Source organism: Orycteropus afer, unplaced genomic scaffold (assembly GCF_000298275.1).
Source record: "Orycteropus afer afer isolate SDZICR_OR568_19922 unplaced genomic scaffold, OryAfe1.0 scaffold00058, whole genome shotgun sequence".
Taxonomy (NCBI): domain Eukaryota; kingdom Metazoa; phylum Chordata; class Mammalia; order Tubulidentata; family Orycteropodidae; genus Orycteropus; species Orycteropus afer.
Window position 1 is genome coordinate 6,631,900 of NW_006921645.1, and position 21,100 is coordinate 6,652,999.

Here is a 21,100-nt window from a genome sequence, read left to right on the forward strand (position 1 = left end):
TGCTGAAGCATCAAGGCACAATTTATCCAAAATGACAGCCATCTTAAGAGTCAGGAGCTGAATATAAAGAGGCACTGACTTGCCAAGACAGTGAAGCTCAAAATTCACTAGAGTTGCTTTGTCCAGAATGTTACCTCATTATTTCTTCAAGCCTTTTGACTGTTGGAGTTGTTGTTGTTGTTGTTGTTGTTAGTAGTAGTAGTAGTAGTAGTAGTAGTAGAAGTGTGACAAAATTTTTGTGATGACTACAAGACTTGGCTTGATAAGATACAGCTTGTGTACTTCCCAAGATTAGATAAGAACCAAGGGCTTTAGGATCTGTTAATCTGGCTATCTATGTGCTGCTGCTTTGACAATAGCAGATCTCATTGTTAACTCTGATGGTGTCATCTAACATAATATGACATACACTAGAAGAAGTAATGCCACAAAGTGGATCAGGCAGGCAATTCTACACATGAAAAATATGACGTCTCTTCTGAAACTAATCCTGCTTTTAATCAAGATACTACTGCAAAGGGCACATCACTTCTGGCCACATCCTTCAAGTTTTTCAGTGAAATGAGGGATAATGCAAAGGTCTCATACGTACTGGTCCAGAAGTAAGCAATAAACAGGAAGTAACAAAAGGTGATATTTGAGAGTTGATGTGCTCCAGAAATGAGGTATAATTTGGTGATGAGAATAAAGTGGAGATGATGTGCATCTCCATCACTTGGTCTCTAGGACTAACAACTACTCCAAAGTAATCAAATTGTCCCCTCAAGAGGATCAGGTGGAATGGCCATTGTTGAGAAAGCATGAACATGCACTCCCAAGATTTCATTGCAGAGATTACCAATGTGTTCCAAGTTCATTTACTAGTCCAACTAATACAGTTCATGCATTTGTTATGTATTTCAGCCAAAACCCTATCAGGAATACAGAAATCACTCAAAAAATTTCAAACTGGAGAAAATTTAATATGAGAACATGGCTACAAATTATTAAAATAGTTAAAGGGAACAACCAAGGAATGATGTGTTAATTGGAGATCAGAAAGTGGAAGAAATAAATAATCCACCCACTTCATTCAGGATAAGAGAAGTAAAACAGAGAAAGTGAAATTAATTCCTCATTACAACCCATAGATACTACTGAGCCCAAATTTTTTCACCATTTACTTCTGCTGTTGAGACACAACCAGGATCAAGTTGTAAGAGAGTCCAAAAATGTAATTTCCAATTTTCCAGCCACCTACAATAGATAGAAGTGGTCAGAGAAATAGAAACAAGGTGGTATTAGCAGGTAATATTTGGTATATTTTACCTCAATAAAATGAAATATGAATAAGGTAATTACAATAATTAATCATTACTGGTGATTAGAAGGGAAAGTTAGAAACAAAGAATGACCAGTACTTAGAAAATATGGCTTTAGTGATAGAAATGACACAGGAGATTGTATCATAGAATTATTTAAAATCAATGATCTATTCATTGGAAAAGCCTTTTTTTTTTTTTTTTTTGGTAACTATGCATACAGATTTCCCTAGATAAAAGAAACAGAAACCAAACGGACTACATCTGGGAAAGAGATAATGGAGAAGCATGATATCATTAGTCAAATCAAGGTAGTGGTTGACTGTGTAATAGACAATCAGTTGCTTATATGCAAGCTCATGTTGAAGAAGAAGAAAATTAAAATAAGTCTATGAGAGCCAAAGTGTAACCCTGAGTATATCCCACCTAAATTTAGAGACCATCTCAAGAACAGATTTGACACATTGAACACTAATGACTGAAGACCAGATGAGTTGTGGGAAGAGTGCAAAAGGTTATTAAAATGATAAAAAGAAAGAAAACACAGAAATGGATATAAGAAGACACTATGAAAATTATTCTTGAAAATAGAGTAGCTAGTGCAAATGAAAGAAATCAAAGAAATCATGAAGTACAAAAGCTGGACAGATTTCAAATGATGACTCAAGAAGAAAAATGACATCATGAAATGCACATGGAGTGGGAGTTAGAAAAGCTAAAGGGAAGAACAGGTTTGGTATTTCTCAAGCAGAAAGAAATGAACAAATGTAAGTCACAAATTTCAATATTGAAGGAGTTTATGAGCAAAATATTTAAAAATGAAGGAAACATCAAAAGAAGATGGAGGGAATACACAGTCACAGTACCAAAAAGAATTGGTCGATGTTCAACAATTTCAGCAAGTAGCATATGAACAAAAAGCAATGGTATTAAAGGAATAAGTCCAAACTGTATTGAAGGTATTGGAGGGGGGCTCAAGAAATTGATGGAATACCCATTGAGATGTTTCAACAAACACGTGAGACACTGGAAGTGCTCCTTCTTTCATGCTGAGAAATTTGGAAGACAACTACCTGTCCAACTAACTGGAAGAGATTCATAATTTTACTCAATTCAAAGAAAGGTGATCCAACAGAATGCAGATATTATTTATATCATTGAACAATATTATGAATATCACATACAAGTATAATGTTGCTGAAGATAATCCAAAAGCAGCTGCAGCAGAACATTGACAAAGAACCACAAGAATTTGAAGCCAGATACAGAAGAGGACATGGAATGGGGGATATAATTTCTGATGTCAGATAGATCTTGGCTAAAAGTAGATTTTATTAACTATGTAAAGGCAGTCGACTGTGGGGGTCATAACAAATTATAGATAAATTTCTAAAGAACAGGAATTACAAAACACTTAACTGTGCTCAAACAGAACCTGTATTTAGACCAAGAGGCAGTTCAAATAAAACAAGGTGACTGCACAGTTTAAAATCAGGAAAAATGTGTGTCAGTATTGTATCTTTTTAACATACTAATTCCATTTGTATGCTGTGTAAATAATCTGGGAAGGTGGACTGTAAGTAGAAGAATGTGGCATTAGGGTTAGAGGAAGACTCATTAACAACCTGTGATATGCAGATGACATAACTTCAATTGCTGAAAGTGAAGATTACTTGAAGCACTTACTAATAAAGATCAAAAACTGCAGCCTTCAGTAGAGTTTACACTTCAATACAAAGAAGACAAAAATCCTCACAAATGATAAATGAACAATATTATGACAAATGGAAAAATATTTAAGTTATCAAGGATTTTATTTTACTTGGATCCCTAATCAACACTCATGGAAGCATCAGTCAAGAAAAGAAATGATGCATTGCACTGAGAAAATATGCTGCAAAACACTTTTTAAAGTTTTAAAAAGTGAAGATGTCACTTTGATAGTTCAGGTTGTGTCTCATCCAGGCTGGACCATGAGTTCTAAGTAGTTTAAGCAATTGTGATGTAATTACTTCCATGATGAGATGTTCTATGACCATCTACTCGATTGAAATGGAGTTTCTTCAGAGGTGTGGCCTGCTTCTGATTTGTGAATGCACATCCTGGAAACGTTCTCTGGCTTTCTGCTGGATCTGAACCCTGTGTGTAGCTCATTGTCATCTCTGGCTCTTGGAGCTGCATCAGTGACCTGTATTGCCTGGAGATCTTGGGATTGTTGCCTTCACAGCCTTTGAGCCAACAATCTGCCATTTTACCTGCCAATCTTGGGTCCCTCATTTGCTGAATCTAGCAGCCTGCTATACTGTCTGCCAGCCCTGTTCTCAGCAGTCCCTGCAGCTGCATGAGTCATGGAAAGCCTCCAGCATGAAGTATGAATCATAAACTTGGATTTGCCAGGCTCTATAAAGGTGTGAGCCATTTACCTGAGATAAATATTTCTCTCATTATATGTGTGTGTGTGTGTGTGTGTGTTGTTAGGTGTCATCAAGTCAGGTCAAACTCATAGCGACCCTATGCATAATAGGATGAAAGTGACCCTATGAGTAACAGAATGAAACACTACCTGGTCGTGCACCATCCTCACAATAGTTTTATCTTCACAATAGAACCCATCATTGCAGCCACTATGTCAATCCACCTCCTGAATTTGATCTTGTTGGCAAAGAATATTGAGTGTGTCATGGACTGCCAGAAGAACAAACAATTCTCTCTCAGAGGAAATACAGCCAGGGAGGTCTTTAGAAACAAGGATGGTAAGACTACATCTCACTTACTTTGGACATATTATCAGAAGGAACCAATCCCTAGAGAAGGTCGTAACACTTAATAGAGAGCAAAAAAGAGGAAGACACTTAGCAAGATGGAGTGACACAGTGGTTGAAACAATGGGCTGACTCATAGCAACTGTGAGGATGGTGCAGGATTGGGCAGTGTTTCATTCTATTGTACATAGAATGGCTATGAGGTGGACCTGAGTGGACTGTACCTAACAACATCTACAGTAAATTCTAGTTTGTACTGGAGATAAATTTTTTTATTCTTAGCTATCTTCACACAACTTGAAATGGACAATAATTGTTGTTGTTAGGTGCTGTTGAGTGGTCTCTGACTCACAGTGACACTTTGTACAGCAGAACGAAACACCACCTGGTCCTGTGCCAGCTCCATGACCCCTGTTATATCATTGTTGTAGCCACTGTGTCAATCCATCTTGTTGAGGGCCTTCCCCTCTTTCATTCTTTACCAAGCATGATATCTTTCTCCAGGGAATGGTCCCTTCTTACAACATGACCAAAGTAGATGAGATGAAGTCTGACCATTCTCACTTCAGAGGCCTATTCTGGCTGCACTTCTTCCAGGACAGATTTGTTAGCCCCTTTAGAAGTCCATTGTACTTTCAGCATTCTTCTCCAGCACCACAATTCAAAAGCAGCGACTCTTCTTCAGTTTCCTTTTTCATTGTCCAACTTTCACAAGCATATGAAGTGATTGAAAATACCATGGTTGGGTCAGGTGCACCTTTGTCCTCAAGGAGACATGTTTGTTCTCCAGCACTTGAAAGAGGTCTTTTGAAACTGATTTGCTCAGTGCTATACATCATCTGATATTTTGACTGCTGCTTCCATTGACTTTGATTGTAGAACCAAGTAATACGAAGTCCTTAACAACTTCAATCTTCTTTTCATTGATCGTGATGCTGTTTATTGGTCCAATTGTGAAGATTTTTTTTTGTTTTCTTTATATTGAGGTATAATTCATACAGCAGACTGTATTTTTCAATCATCATCAGTGTTTCAAGTCATGCTTGCTCTCAGTAAGCAAAGTTGTGTTGTCATACCATCACAGGTTGGATTCTTCCTCTGATCCTGATGTCACATTCCTCTTCATATTGTCCAGCCTCTCAGATTATTTACTCAACATATAAATTGAATAATTATGGTGAAAAGATACAACCCTGATGCACTCCCTTCTTGACTTTAAACCATGCAGTGTTCCCTTGTTCTGTTCAAACAACAGCCTCCTGGTCTATGTACATGCTCCTCCTGAATACAATCAAGTGCTCTGGAATTCCCATTCTTCTCAATGTTATCCTTAATTTCTTATGATCTGCACAATAAAATTCATTTGGATAGTCAATAAAACACAAGTAAATATCTTTCTGGTACTCTTTGTTTTCAGCCAAGATCCATCTGACATCAGCAATGATATCCCTCATTACACATCTCCTTCTGAATCCAGCTTGCATTTCTGGAAGTTCTTTGTCAATATACTGCTGTAACTGTTTTTGAATTATTTTCAGTAAGATTTTACTTGTGTGTGATATAGTTTGATAATTTCCACATTCTGTGGGATCATCTTTCCTTGGAATGGGTACAGATATGGCTTTTTTCCAGTCATTTCACCAAGTAGCTGTCTTCCAGATTTCTTGGCATAGCTGAATGAGTGCCTCCAATCAGGCATCCATTTGTTGAAACATCTCAATGGGTATTCTGTAAATTCTTGGAGCTTTGTTTTTCACCACTTCCTTCTGTGTGGCTTTGACGTCTTCCTTCAATACCATTGCTTCTAGATTGTGCGCCACCTCTTGAAATGGATGAAAATCAACCAATTCTTTTTGGTACAGTGACTCTGTGTATTCCTTCCATCTTTTTTTTTTTTTTTTTTTTTGATGTTTCCTGCATTATTCAATATTTTGCCTATAGAATCTTTCAATATTGCAACTTGAGGCTTAAATAATTTCTTCAATTCTTTCAGCTTGAGAAATACTGAACATGTTCTTTATTTTTGTTTTTCTAACTCCAGGTCTTTACACATTTCATTATAATAATTGACTTCATCTTCTTGAGCTGCTCTTTGAAATTTTCTGTTCATCTCTTTTATCTTGTCATTTCTTTCATTTGCTTTAGCTACTCTCCATTCAAGGGCAAGTTTCAGAGTTTCTTCTGTCATCCATTTTGGTCTTTTCTTCCTTTTTCTCTCTTTTTAATGATCCTTTGCTTCATGGGTGGTATTCTTGATGTCCTCTCACAATTCCTCTGGTTTTCAGTCATTGGTGTTCAACGCATCAAATCTATTTTTTAGATGATCTCTAAATTCAGGAGGGATATATTCAAGGCCTTGCTGAAAGTGAGGAAGACTTGAGGCACTTACTGATGAAGGTTGAAGAATACAGTATGCAAGAGGATTACATCTCAATATAAAGAAAACAAAAATCCTCACAACTGGACCAATGAGCAGCATCACAATAAATGGAGAGAAGATTGAGGTTGTTAAAGAATTCACATTGCTTGGTTCTACAATCAATGCCAAAGGAAGCAGCAGTCAAGACATTAGACAATGTGTAGCATTGGGAAAGTCAACTGCGAAGGAACTGTTTCAAGTGCTGAGGAGCAAGGATGTCTCCTTAGGGACTAAGGTGTGCCTGACACAAGCCATGATATTTCCAATTGCCTCGTATGCATATGAGAGCTGGACAATGAATAAAGAAGACCGAAGAAGAGTTGATGCTTTTGAGTTGTGGTGCTGGTGAAGAATGCTGAAAGTACCATGGACTGCTAAAAGAAGTAACAAATTTGTCCTTGAGGAAGTGCACCCAAAATGCTCCTTGGAAGCAAGAATGGCCAGACTTCGTCTCACCTATTTTGGTCATGTTGTAAGAAGGGACCATTCCCTGGAAAAGGATGTCATGCTTGGTAGGGTGGAGGGTCAATGAAAGAGGGGAAGGCCTTCAACAAGATGGATTGACATGATGGCTGCGATGATGGGCTCATGTATAGCAGGGATCATGAAGCTGGCGCGGGATCAGGCAGTGTTTCGTTCTGCTGTGCATGGGGTCACTATGAGTTGGAAACGACATGACGGTACCTAACAAGAATATTCAAGGTCATAATTTGGCTCTCGTGGACTTGTTTTGTCTTCAACTTCAACTTGAGAAGTTGATGATCTGTTCCATAATCAACTCCTGGCCTGGTTTTGGCTGAAGACATTGAACTTTTCCATCGTCTCTCGCCACAGATATAGGCAATATGATTTCTGTGTATTCCATCTGGCGAAGTCCAAATGTACAGCACTGTTTGTGTTGTTGAAAAAGGCATTTTCAATGAATAAGTCAGTAGTCTTACAAAATTCTACCCTGTAATCTCCAGTGTTATTTCTATCATCAAGACCAAATTTTCCAACTACCTGTGATCCTTCATTGATTCCAGCTTTTGAATTCCAGTCATCAGTGATAATCAGCACATGCTAATTGCATGTTTGGTCAGTTTCAGACTACAGAAGTTGGTAAAAGTTTTAAATTTCCCATTGTACGCAGATTGATACTATCCTATCACTGACAGCGTTGTCTTTCAGGAAAGATCTTGAAACATTCTTTGTGATGATGAATGCCACTCCATTACTTTTCAATTTGTCATTCCCAACATACTAGATCATATGGTGGTCTGATTCAAAGTGGCCAAAACCAGTCCATTTCAGCTCACTGCCTAAGATGTCAATCTTTCATTTTTGACAACTTCCAATTTTCCTAGATCCATACATCATATATTCCATGTTCCAATTATTAATGGATGTTTGCAGCATTTTCTCCTCAGTTTCAATTGTGCCAAGTCAGCAAATAGGGGTCCTGAAAGCTTTACATTATCCAGATCATTAAGGTCAGTTCTAATCTGATGAGGCAGCTCTTTCCAGTCATATTTTGAGTTCCTTTCAACCTGAGGGGCTCATTTTCTGGCACTGCATCAGACAATGTTTCTGGGCTTTTCATAAACTTGTCCAGTAATGTATCAGACTTTGTTTCTCTGCTATTCATAAAGTTTTCCCTGACCAATTCTTCAAGAAGTGAATGGCCTCTTCCTTCTTCTGAGTCTGTCTCAATCTAGAAGCTCCACTGAAACCTGTCGACCATCACCAACCCTGCTGGAATTTGAAACACATGCTTTTGAGTTGTGGTGCTGGTGAAGAATGCTGAAACACCAGTGGTACAGCCTCCAGCCTTATAGCAACATGTGAGCCACCACAGTAGAACAACCTGACAGACAAGTTTGTCTCCCTTAGCTGTTCCAAAATTCTCTGCCTACTTGCTGGTCTTCCCCCTACCTGTTCTGGCCATCAGTCCTGGCTTCTTGCCACTGCTTCCTGCCTTGGTTAGGGTCTCTCACAGTCTTACATGATACACATTTGTACTAGCAGGATGTTGAAGAGTCAACATTATCTAAAAATCAAGCATATTTAGCTACTGCACACATAAAATGCTTTAATATGGCTTACATTTTAATCCCACATGGCAATGGTTTTGCAAATAATTTTACCCTAAAAGTCTCAAAATTTATAATGGATTTATAATATTGGTTAGAACTAACATTTTTCTACTTACTGTTGCCTCATTTGAGACTCTCCATTTTTAAAGCGCAATAAACATATGATATTTCAATTAAATCCTAACCTTAATACACATAAAACAAAGCCACAAGTATTTAATATGTTCCTACACATCTTATAGAATACTATGTTCCTCTTTTTAGAGCAATATAAAATAGAAAAATATAAATTCTGGAAAAAATTATAAATTACTGCTTGAATCTCAAAAAGAATTTACTACACAAAGGTTTTTTTTTTTTTTTTAATGGTACAGGAATGCCTCCTTATAATGATCATTAGTGGAAAATGAAGTGTTCCATTTACTGTTTTTTTGCACATAAGCATAGACTACCTCTACTTTATTTTTAATCATTGTAATATTTTAAAAAGAATATTTATCGTTTTCTTGCATATAGAATTAATATCTGATGGACAGCTTGGATCAAGCTTGCAAACTGAGCCCATTTTTTTTAACATCTTTTCCCACTAAAAAGTAACTGAAATGATGGAAATTTTATGAAACGATAGTTTTGTATTTAAACAGTAGAAAATAAATAGGTACAAAACAAAAACCTTTAGGAAATCCTGGAAAATAGAATATAAGATAAATTTTCAGAGCAATCAAAGCATAGAAAATTGCAACATAAGTACCAAAGACTAGAACTATAATTCCATATTATATTATAGAACATCCAAATTTACAATGCAGTTATAGATTGAATTATTTTCTGCAAAAAAAAAATATGTTTTTAAATCTTGACCTCCATGCCTATGTTTATAATCCCTTTGGGAATGAGTTGTCTGTTAGGTTAGTGGTGCAAGATTAGTGCAGGGTGTCTTAAGTTAATCTGCTACCAGATATAAAAGGAGCAAGCAGAGATGGGGAAGATAGATGCCAAGCAACGTGAAGATTGCCCAGAAACAGAAGTTCAAAGAGACAAGGATCTTCCACAGAGCTGACACAAGGAGAAAGCCTATCCCTGGAGCTACTACCTGCAATTCAGACTTCTAGCCTCCTAAACTGTGAGAAAGCAAAGTTCTGTTTTATAAAGCCACTTATTTGTGGTATTTATGTTATAATAGCACTAGATAACTAAAAAGATACCAAATACAAAGACCAATAGAAGGCTTTAAGATTATAAAATAACTAAAGTCAGATTAGCTGGCCATGCAGAATGCCTCCTACTCTCCTAATTACATATTTTGTTTCTTTATTTTGTATACACCTACTCCTCACTTATTAACTATTTTGCTATCTGGCATTTCATGTTTACAACAATAGTAAAATATCTATTCAAATATTTAGTGCATTAATGATGTGTATCTGGCTGTATCTGTCTTAGTTCTCTAGAGAAGCAAAACCAATGAAACCTCTATAGATATATACCTATAGATATATTGAAGAAGAGAAAGATTTATTTCAAGGAAATAGCTCACACAGTAGTAGAGGCTGACAAGTCCAAAGTCTGTGAGTCAGACTGTAGAATGAATGCTTCTCCTTACTAGTGTAGTTGCAAAGGCTGATGAACCTAAGATTCTTAGGTAATACAGCAGGCTTCTAGGTGCAGAGCCTGACTAATCCAAGATTGGCAGGTAAGTTGGGGGGCTTCTGGCTCACAGACTACAAAAGCAACTATTCCAACATTGGCAGGCAACATAGCAGACTGCTGGTTCAAGTACAAAGAACTGGAAGTCAGCTGATGGTGAGCCAGATGCAGGATCCAGAGTGAGCAAAGAGCCAGAGAACCTTGCTGGAATGTCCATATATGTTGGAAGTAGACCACTTCCCTGAGGAAACTGGTTTACTGCTCACAGTAGATCTCATCATGGAGGTGATTATATCATATCATATCCCGTAACTTGGGAAGATTACATTGTAACTGATAAACCACAGGCTATAATGTCCCAGACAAGTTGACACAACTTTAACTATCACAGTAATGAACCCCAAGTTGTGAGGCAAGAGTAATGCTGGTTGTGATGGTTAAGGTTGTATATCAGCTTTGCTGGGCCAGGATTTTCAGTGGTTTGGCAGTTCTGCAATGATGCAGTTTGGCAGTTGTGCAATGATATAATTTTGGAGTTACATAATGGTGTAGCTATCCTGTTTTCACATAATGTTGATTTTTGCATAACACCCAGGTTTGTAACCTAACATTTTGATAATGAGAAGTTGGTGTATTTTGTAGGTACACATTTTTATTTATCAAGAATCCAGTATTGATCATTTATTTAATTTCTTCTGCTTCCTAGAACTTATAAATCTATCTATCTATCCATCTATCATCTATTTATCATCTGTCTATCTCTATCTGTATTTTAAAATTGTATTACCCCTTGTAATCTGAGTGCAATTTTATGTTGTCAATTAGATCCTTATGGACTTCTTTTTTAAAAAAATATTACTCATTCAGTTAACAGAGTTAAAGCTGGGGTAATGTTTATCAGTGCATTTGTTGGGTAGAGGGGTGAAATTCACTGGATCCTTTTAACTGTTGAACTTCTTACATAATTAAATAGATCAGTGGATGGGCATAACTGCCTATTCAATTTCCATTATCTACCAGTACCAGTTGCTGTAACATTGACTGCTTCATGGTGATGCCATCTGTGTCTGACTAGAACTGCACTCTGTAGGGCTTTTAATGCCTGATTTTCCATAATTTGATCACCAAGGATTTTTTTCCAAGGTATCTCTAGATGCACTCAAACCTCCATTTTGGTTAGCAGCCAAATGTATTAACTATTTGCACCACCCAGGCAAAGTCTATTAGCTAGACTTTTTTTTTTTTTAAATTTAAAGTAAGCCTGGTGGTCATTGCTCTTGCTATATGTCTTTCCTTGATTGGTTTCTGTTTTCATTTTAATATAAGGAAGACCATAAAGTATGTATAATTAACCATTGCTAGAATTAAAATACCAAAATCTTAAACCAACGGAGTATCCCACACTTATTGTTGTTGTTAGGTGCCATTGAGTCAGTTCTGACTCATAGTGACTCTGTACAATAGAACAAAACACTGTTTGGGTGTGTGCCATCCTCATTATCATTGCTCTATTTGAAACTATTGTTGGAGCCACTCTCTCAAAACATCTCATGGAGGACTTTCCTCATTTTTGCTTTCTACTTTAAGAAGCATGATGTCTTTCTCCACGAGCTTGTCTCTCCTATAAGGTGTCCAAGGTACATGAAATGAAATCTCAACATCTCCACCTCTAAGGAGCATTGTGGCTGTACTTCTTCCAAGAGAGATCTGTTTGTTCTTCTGTCAGTCCTTGGTATATTTAATATCATAATTCAAAAGTATTGATGTTTCCTTTGTGTTCCTTATTCATTGTCCAGCTTTCACATGCATATGAGACATTTGAAAATAACCATCCCTTTTGTCAAGAATACACTAATACCCATGTTATTGTTGTTGTTAGGTGCAATGAAGCTGTCTCCAACTCATAGTGACCCCATGTACAGCAGAATGAAACACTGCCTTGTCCCATGACTGCCCCATGATGCTTGCTATACCTGAACCCATCACTGCAGCCACTATGTCAATCCCTCTCATTGAGGGCCTTCCCCCTTTTCATTTTCCCTCTACTTTGCCAAGCATTATATCCTTCTCCAGGGAATGTCCCCTGAAAACATGACCAAAGTAGGTGAGACAAAATCTGGACATTCTTACTTCCAAGGAGTGTTCCAGCTGCACTTCTCCTATAACAGATTTGTTAGTTCTTTCAGCAGTCCATGGAATTTTCAGCATTCTTCACCAACACCACAACTCAAAAGGATCGACTCTTCTTTGGTCTTCCTTTTTCATTGTCCAGCTCTCATATGCATATGAGGCAATTGAAAATACCATGAATTGTGTCAAGTACACCTTAGTCTTCAAGGAAGTATCTTTGCTCTTCAGCACTTGAAAGAGGTCCTTTGTAGCAGACTTACCCAGTGCTATACGACTTCTGACAGTTAACCAGCAGGTGGGTGGTTCAAACCCCCTGGCCACTCCTCCAAAGGAAGGTTGGACAATCTACTTCCCGCCTCAGAAACCCAAGGAGGGGTCGCTATGAGTTGGGTCTGACTCGATGGCACATAACAACAACAACAACAACATAGAACTGATATCTTGACTGTAGCTTCCATTGGTGTTGATTGTAGAAGCAAGTAGTATGAAGTCTTTGACAACTTCAATCTTTTCTCCATTTATCATGCTGCTGCTTATTGGTCCCATTGTGAGGATTTTTGTTTTCTTTATTTTGAGGTTTAATCCATACTGCAGACTGTAGTTTTCCATCTTCAACAGTAAGTGTTTCAAGTCATCTTCACTTTCAGAGAGCAAAGTTGTGTCATCTGAATAATGTAGGTTGTTATTGATTCTTCCTCCAATCCTGATGCCACATTCTTCTTCATATAGTACAGCTTCTTGGATTGTTTGCTCAGCATAGAGATTGAATAAGTATGGTGATACAACCCTGACACACGCCCTTCTTGATTTTAAACCATGCAGTGTCCCCTTGTTCTGTTCAAATGACAGCCTCCTGATCCATGTGCAGGCTACTCATGAGCACAGTTAAGTGTTCTGAAATTCCCATTCTTCTCAATGTTATCCATAATTAGTTATGATCCATGCAATCAAATGCTTTTGCATAATCAATAAAACACAAGTAAAAATCTTTCTGGTATTCTTTGCTTTGAGCCAAGATCCATCTGACATCAGCAATGATATCCCTCATTCCACATCCTCTTCTGAATCTAGCTTAAATTTCTGGAAGTTCTCTGTCAATATACTGCTGCAACCATTTTTGAATTATCTTCAGCAAGATTTTACTTGAGTGCAATATTAATAATTTTTTTTATATATAATTTTCACATTCTTTGGGATCACTCTTCTTTGGCATGGGTAGAAATATGGATCTTTTCCAGTCAGTTGGCCAGGTGGTTGTCTTCCAAATCCCCTGGCATAGCCAAGTGCCTCTATTGTGGCATCAGTTTGTTAAAACATCTCCATGGGTATCCCATCAATCTTGGAGCCTTGTTTTTCACCAGTTCCTTCAGTGCAGCTTCAATTTCTTCTTCAACACTATTGGTCCTTGATAATATATCATCTCCTAAAATGGATGAACATCAACCAATTTTTTTGTGGTACAGTGACTGCATGTATTCCTTCCATCTTCTTTTGATGTTTCCAGTATCATTCAATATATTGCCCATAGAATCGTTCAATATTCCAACTCGAGGCTTAAACTTCCTCTTCAGTTCTTTCAGCTTGAGAATTGTTGAATGTGTTCTTCCCTTTTGGCTTTCCAACTCCAGGTTTTTACACACTTTGTTATAGTAATTGACTTTGTCTTTTTGAGCTGCTCTTTGAAATCTTTTGTTTAGCTCTTTATCTTCTCATTTCTTCCCTTTGCTTTAGCTATTTTCGGAGTCTCTTCTGACATCCATTTTGGTCTTTTCTTCCTTTCCTGTCTTTTTAATGACCTTTTGCTTTCTTCATGGATGATGTTCTTGATGTCATCCCACAATTCCTTTGGTTTCCAATGCATCAAAACTATTTTTTAAATGGTCTCTAAATCCAGGAGGGACATAATCAAGGTTATATTTTGGCTTTTGTGGACTTGTTTTAATTGTCTTCACCTTCAACTTGAATTTGCAATGAGCAGTTGATGGTCTGTTCTACAATCAGCTCCTGGCCTTGGTTGGGCTGAAGATAATTGAGCTTTTCCATCACCTCTTGCCACAGATGTAGTCAATCTGATTTCTGTTTTATCTGGTGAAGTCCACATGTATAGTCACTGTTTATGTTGTTGAAAAAAGGTGTTTGCAATGAATAAGTGGTTGGTCTTGCAAAATTCTATCATGGGATCTCCAGTGTTATTTCTATCTCCAAACCCAAATTTTCCAACTAGTGGTGATTGTTTTTTGTTTCCAGCTTTTTCATTCTAATCACCAGTGATAATCAGCACATGTTGATTGCATGTTTGGTCAATTTCAGACTGCAGAAGTTGGTAAAAATTTTCAATTTCCTCATCTTTGGCCTTGGTGGTTGATGCATAAATTTGAATAATAGTAGCATTAACTGGCTTTCCTTGTAGGTGAATGGATACTATTCTATCACTGACAGCATTGCACTTCAGGATAGATCTTGAAACTTTCATTGTGATGATTAATGCCACATCATTCGTCTTCATTTTGTCATCCCCAGCATAGTATATCATATTGTTATTGGATTCAAAATGGCCAAAACTGGCCCATTTCAGCTCACTAATGCCTAGGATATCAGTCTTTATGTGTTCCATTTTATTTTTGACAACTTCCAATTTTCCTAGTTTCATACTTAATACATTTCATGTTCCAACTCTCAGTGGATATTTACAGCTGTTTCTTCTTATATTGAGCCATGCCACTTCAGCAAATGGAGGCCCTGGAAGCTCTACTTTACCCATATTATTAAGGTAGGCTCTATCATGATGAGGTAGCTCTTTCCCAGTCTTATTTTCAGTGCCTTCCAACCTGAGGGGATCATCATCCAGTACTATATCAGACAATGTTTCAGGGATATTCATAAAATTTTCCAGTATTGTTTTAGACAGTGTTTCATTACTATTCATAATGTTTTCACTGGCCAATTGTTTAAGAAGTGAATGTCCTCTTTCTTCTTCAGAGTCTTTCTCAGTCTGGAAGCTCCACTGAAACTGGTCCACCATGGGCATCCATACTGGCACAGCTTCCAGCCTCTCAGCAATGCAAGCCACCACAGTATGACAAACTGATAAGCAAGTTCTTCTCCCTTAGTTGTTCCAAATGCTCTGCTCACTTTCTGGGCTTCTCCCTACCTGTTCTTGCCAGCCTGGTCTGCTGCTGCTCCCTGCTACCTGGGGCTGTTCCCCACCATCCTTACTTGTTCCAGCCACCAGCCCTGTCAGCCACTGTTCCTTGTCACAAAAATGGACACATTTCTAGAAACACAGATATACCTAACTAATATGTACTAAGGTATAAAATTTGAACAGACTCATAGTAAAGAAAGAAATTGAACAGTTCATTAAAAAAAAAAAAAAACTCACAAAAAAATAATAAAATAAAAATCTTGGCCCTACTGGCTTCACTGGAGAACAAATGCTCAGAGAAGACAGAAGTCAGCAATCCTACTCAAGCTTTCCAGTACATGGAAAAGTGTGACATATTCCCAAACTCATTCCATTAAGCAAGCATCTCCCTGATTCCAAAACAAGGTAAAGACGCCAGTAAAAGGGAGAACTACAAGCCAATATCCCTCATGAATACAGATGCAAAAATATTCAATAGAATTCTAGCCAATAGAATATAATACTCTCTCTCTCTCTCTCTCTCTCTCTCTATATATATATATATATATAAATACACCATGACCAAGTGCGATCCATACCAGGTATACAAGGATGGTTCAATGTTAGAAAACAAAGTAATCCATAACATAAAAAAAAAAAAAAGGAAACAAACTACAGGATCACATCAGTTGATGCAGAAAAGGCATCTGATAAAATCCAAGATGATTCCTGATTAAAAAAAAAAAAAAAATAGAAGGGAAATTCCTCAACATAACAAAAGGAATACACACAAAACAAACATCTAATATTATTCTCAGTGGAAAGACACTCAAATCATACCCCTTGCAAATGGGAACCAGGCATGGATGCCCTCTATCACCACTTCTATTCAACATTGTAATGGAAGACCTAGCCAGAGCAATAAGGAAAGAGAACTAAAAGGCACCCAAATTGGCAAAGAACAAGTAAAACTCTCCTTAATTGCAAACGACATGAGCCTATACATAGAAAACCTCAGAGACTCAATAAGAAAGCTACTGAGCTAATTGAAAGATTCATCAAAGTGACAGAATCCAAGATCAACATACAAAAATCAGTTAGAGTCCTCTACATTAACAAAGAGATATCTTGAAAGGAAGTAAGGAAAACAATACAATTTATAATAACAACCAAGAAAGTAAAATCATTTTCAGTAACTCTTACCAGAGACACAAAAGACCATACAAAGAAAAATACTAAACACTACTGCAAAAAACCATGAGACCTTCCATAAATGGAAGAATATGCCATGCTTATGGTTAAGAATACTGAGTATTGTGAAAAATGTCAATAGTACCCAAAGCATCTACAGATACATTGCAGTCCCAATACAAATTCCAGCAACATTCTTTAAGGATATGGAAAAAACAATCACTAATTTTATACGGAAAGGAAACAGAGCTTGGATAAGCAAACTACTAGTCAAGGAAAAAAAAAAAAAAATAGGAGGTCTCACACTCCTCAATCACAAAATCTACTATACACCCACAGTAGTTAAAACAGCCTGTTTTTGGAACAACAATAGACACAAAGACCAGTGAAACAGAATTGAGAATCCAGAAAGAGATCTATCCACCTATGAACTTTTGATCTTTGACAAAGGGAAACCTATTCAATGGGGAAGAGATAGCCTCTTTAACAAAAGGTGCTGACAAAACTGGAAAACTCCATTTGCAGAAAAATGAAACAAGATCCATACCTCACAGATACACTAAAACAATCTCAAGATGGTTCAAAAATGGATATGTAAAACCCAAAGCTATAAAGTTCATCAAAGATAAAATAGGGGAAATTTAAAGGCTCTAATTTATGGCTTTAATAGACTATCAAACATAATCTAAAATGCACAAACAATAGAAGAGAAACTAGACGACTGTAACCTTCTAAAAATTAAATTCTATGTTCATCAAAACATGTCTCTAATGAGTAAAAAGAAAACCTGCAGATTAAGGAAAAAGAAAAAAAAATGGCAATGAAATATCCCAAAAAGGACTTATTTCTAAAATTTATATAAAATTTCAATACCTTGACATCAAAAAGACAATCTGTTTCAAAACTGGACAAAGGACAAGAATAGACACTTCACTAAAGAAGGTATTTAGACAGACAACAAACACATGAATAAATGCTCATGATCATTAGCCATTAAAGAGAAGCAAATCAAAACAATAATGAGATATCATCTCTTCCCAGCAATAATAGCAAAGTTCAGTAAGACTGAAAATAATAAATGCTAGTGAAGGTTTGGAGAGAGTGGAACTCTCAGACACTGCTGGTGGGACTGTAAAATGGTAAATCCACTGTGGAAAAAATGGGATGGTGCTTACTTTAAAAGTTTAAAATAGAAATAGCATTTGATTTAGCAATCTCACTACTAGAAATATATGCTAAAGAGATAAGATCTGGGACAGGAGTAGATTTATGCACATTCTTGCTCATCAGAATACTATTTACACTAGCAAAGAGGTAGAACCAACCATCAGCATCATCAGCAGATGAATGGATAACTAAATTATGGTATACACACATAATGGAATACTATGCAACACTAAAGAATAATGAAGAATCAGAAAATCACCTCTTAACATGGATGAACTTAGAGGACATTATGCTGAGTGAAATAAGTCAATCACAGAGGGATAAATATTGTATGAGTCCATTATATAAAATGAAGGGAAAGTTTACAGAGGGAAGGAATTTTTTGTTGTTGTTTATCAGCGATGAGAGTGGAGGGGATGGGAGGTAAAAAAAAAATGGATAGCTAAAGGACAGCTTTTATGTTAGTGAATGGTAAAGCAGTATAACAAAAAATGTGTTACTAGCACAATATCACTAAGGAAAAGGAAAACAGAGAGTTGCACAAAAGGAACAGACAAGAAAAGGCAAATATTATTGCATATATAACACTGCATTATCAGTAATAGCAAACACTGATCTATGGTGGATACATAGGTAGACAAGCAAGAAGACCACGTATGGACAGGCAAATGGGAATATACCTATGACCATACAGAAGTTGGACAGATGGTATTTTTACATATGTATTTATATGTGGTATAGAAATATGCATATGCAGTTTAAATCTAACAAGAGTCAAAGTTAGGATAACTTCTTAGCCACAAATAAGCACCTAGAGGGAGTGAGTTGCTGGGCCTGCAGGCTGAGGATTATGATTGTGGGGGGGGATCAAGGTCAATTTGGCACAACATAGTATACAAAAATATCACCTTATTTACTTCGGTGAACAGCGTTTGGGGTCTTAAAAGCTTGAGAGAGACCATCAATCACTACTTGAATGAAGACAGTAAAGTATTCAGCACTCACGTTTGAAATCTGCCACTTCGTATCTTTTAAACTTATTTCCTTCATTTATTCTTGCAATATCATAGCAGCAGCCCAGGCTATCTTAAAAATACAAGACAAGACACTGTTAGATTCTTTTGAAAGATAGAAAAGTGCAATTTTTTTTTTTTAATTTTCTCAAAATAATACAGCTTTTGAAAATGTTGGACTTTTGACCAACTTCAGAATTCAGAGCTAAAGAGTTGCCTTTCAATTACTTCCCACATGAACGTAATGTGATTTGATAATGCCACTAGTTCAGACAAATAGAAACTTATTTGCAGTTAATATGAGAGGTAGTGACGGATTCTTTTTGGAGAGTTGATCAGGTGTAGTGTGACTTTGAACTCCTTGGTATCCCTGTATCCACCCAAGTGGTTTACAAATTATTTAAGGGGATGAGAAAACTGCGACTATTATGACTGTCCCTAAACCATCAGACAACTTGGGAACTATTACACACTGCAGATCTTTCTTTCTGAAATGTTATCCACCTTAGGTTTTATATGAGTGTAAAAACACAAGTTCTAAAATATATACAGAAATCTGTGGTTTCTATAGAGACAAGAATAGCGGGACATGTATCAGAGTTAGGCATCTTATTTTACAAGTTTGTAAGTCCATTTCTGCTATTTTGTGTGACTGACCTCTTCAATTCTATCAAAAATCAACCTGGAAGTCTTTTGAGATTGCTTCCTGAAGGATTACTACACATTCAGATTGGACCAGTAGATAAGAATGCATACTGAAGTACTGGTGTGCTATAATACGATGTTGTAAAGGCATGTCGAAATTTGCATTAATAGTATCTATTGTTGTTACATTCTGTTGAGTTGGCTCTAACTCATAGTGACCCTATGTACAACAGAACAAAACCCTTCTCAGTCCTGCACCAGCCTCACAATCCTTGTTACACCTGACCCCATCCTTTCAGCTGTTGTATGAATCCATCTCATTGAGGGCCTTCCCCTTTTTCACTGACCCTCCACTTTGTGAAGCATGATATGCTTCTCCAGGGAATGGTCCCTTCAGAAAAAAATGACAAAAGTAGATAAGACAAAGTCTGTCCATTCTCGCTACCAAGAAGCAGTCTGGCTGAACTTTGTCCAGGACAGATTTGTGTTTGTTCTCCTGACAGTCAATGATACCTTCAGTAGTCTTTGTCAACACTAGAGCTCGAAATCATCAACTCTTCTTTAACTTTCCTTATTCATTGTCCAGCTTTCACACGAATATAAGGTGATAGAAAATACTATGGCTTGGGTTAAGCACACCTATTCTTCAGAGACTAACAACAACAACAGTCTTCAAAGAGACACCTTTGCTCTTCAACACTTTAAAGAGGTCTTTTGCAGCAGATCTGTCCAATGCAATACTTTGTCTGATTTCTTGAGTGCTGCTTCCATTGGGAGCTCTGGTAGTTTAGTGGCTAAGGCACTTGACTTCTAACCAGAAGGCTGGTGGTTCAAGCCCCCCAGTCACTCCTCAGAAGGAAGATGGGGCAATCTACTTCTGTAGTGATACTACCTCGGAAAACCAAGGATGGTCCAACTTCATGGCACAAAACAACAACAGCTTCCATTGGTGTTGTTGTGCAAACAAGTAATATGAAATATTTGACAATTTCAATCTTTTCTCCTTTTGTCATGATGCTGCTTATTGGTCTAGTTGTGAGGATTTTCATTTTTTTATGCTGAGATGCAGTACATAGTACAGGCTGCAGTCTTTAATCTTCATCAGTGAGTGCTTCAAATCATCCTCACTTTCAGCATGAAAAGTTGTGTCATTGCTCATTGCAGGTTGTTAATGAGTTTCCCTCCAATTCTGATGCCTCACTCTTCTTCATGTGGTCCAATTTCTCATACTACTTGCCCAGCATATACATTGAACAAATATGGTGAAAGGGTACAACCTTGACACACTCCCTTCCTGGTTTTAAACAATTCCCTTGCTCTGTTCAAATGACAGCCACCTGGTATATGTTCAGGTTCGTCAATAGCACATTTGAGTGTTCTGGAATACCCATTATTTTCAATGTTATCTATAAATTGTTATAATCCACATAGTCAACTGTTTTTCCATAATCAAAAACACACACACACACACACACACAAGTAAACATCTTTCTATTATTCTCTGCTTTCAGCCAAGATCCATCTACCATCAGAAATGATATCCTTCATTCCATGTCCTCTTCTGAATCCAATTTCATTTCTGGAAGTTTCTTTTCAATATATTGGTGCAACTGTATTTTTTTTTTT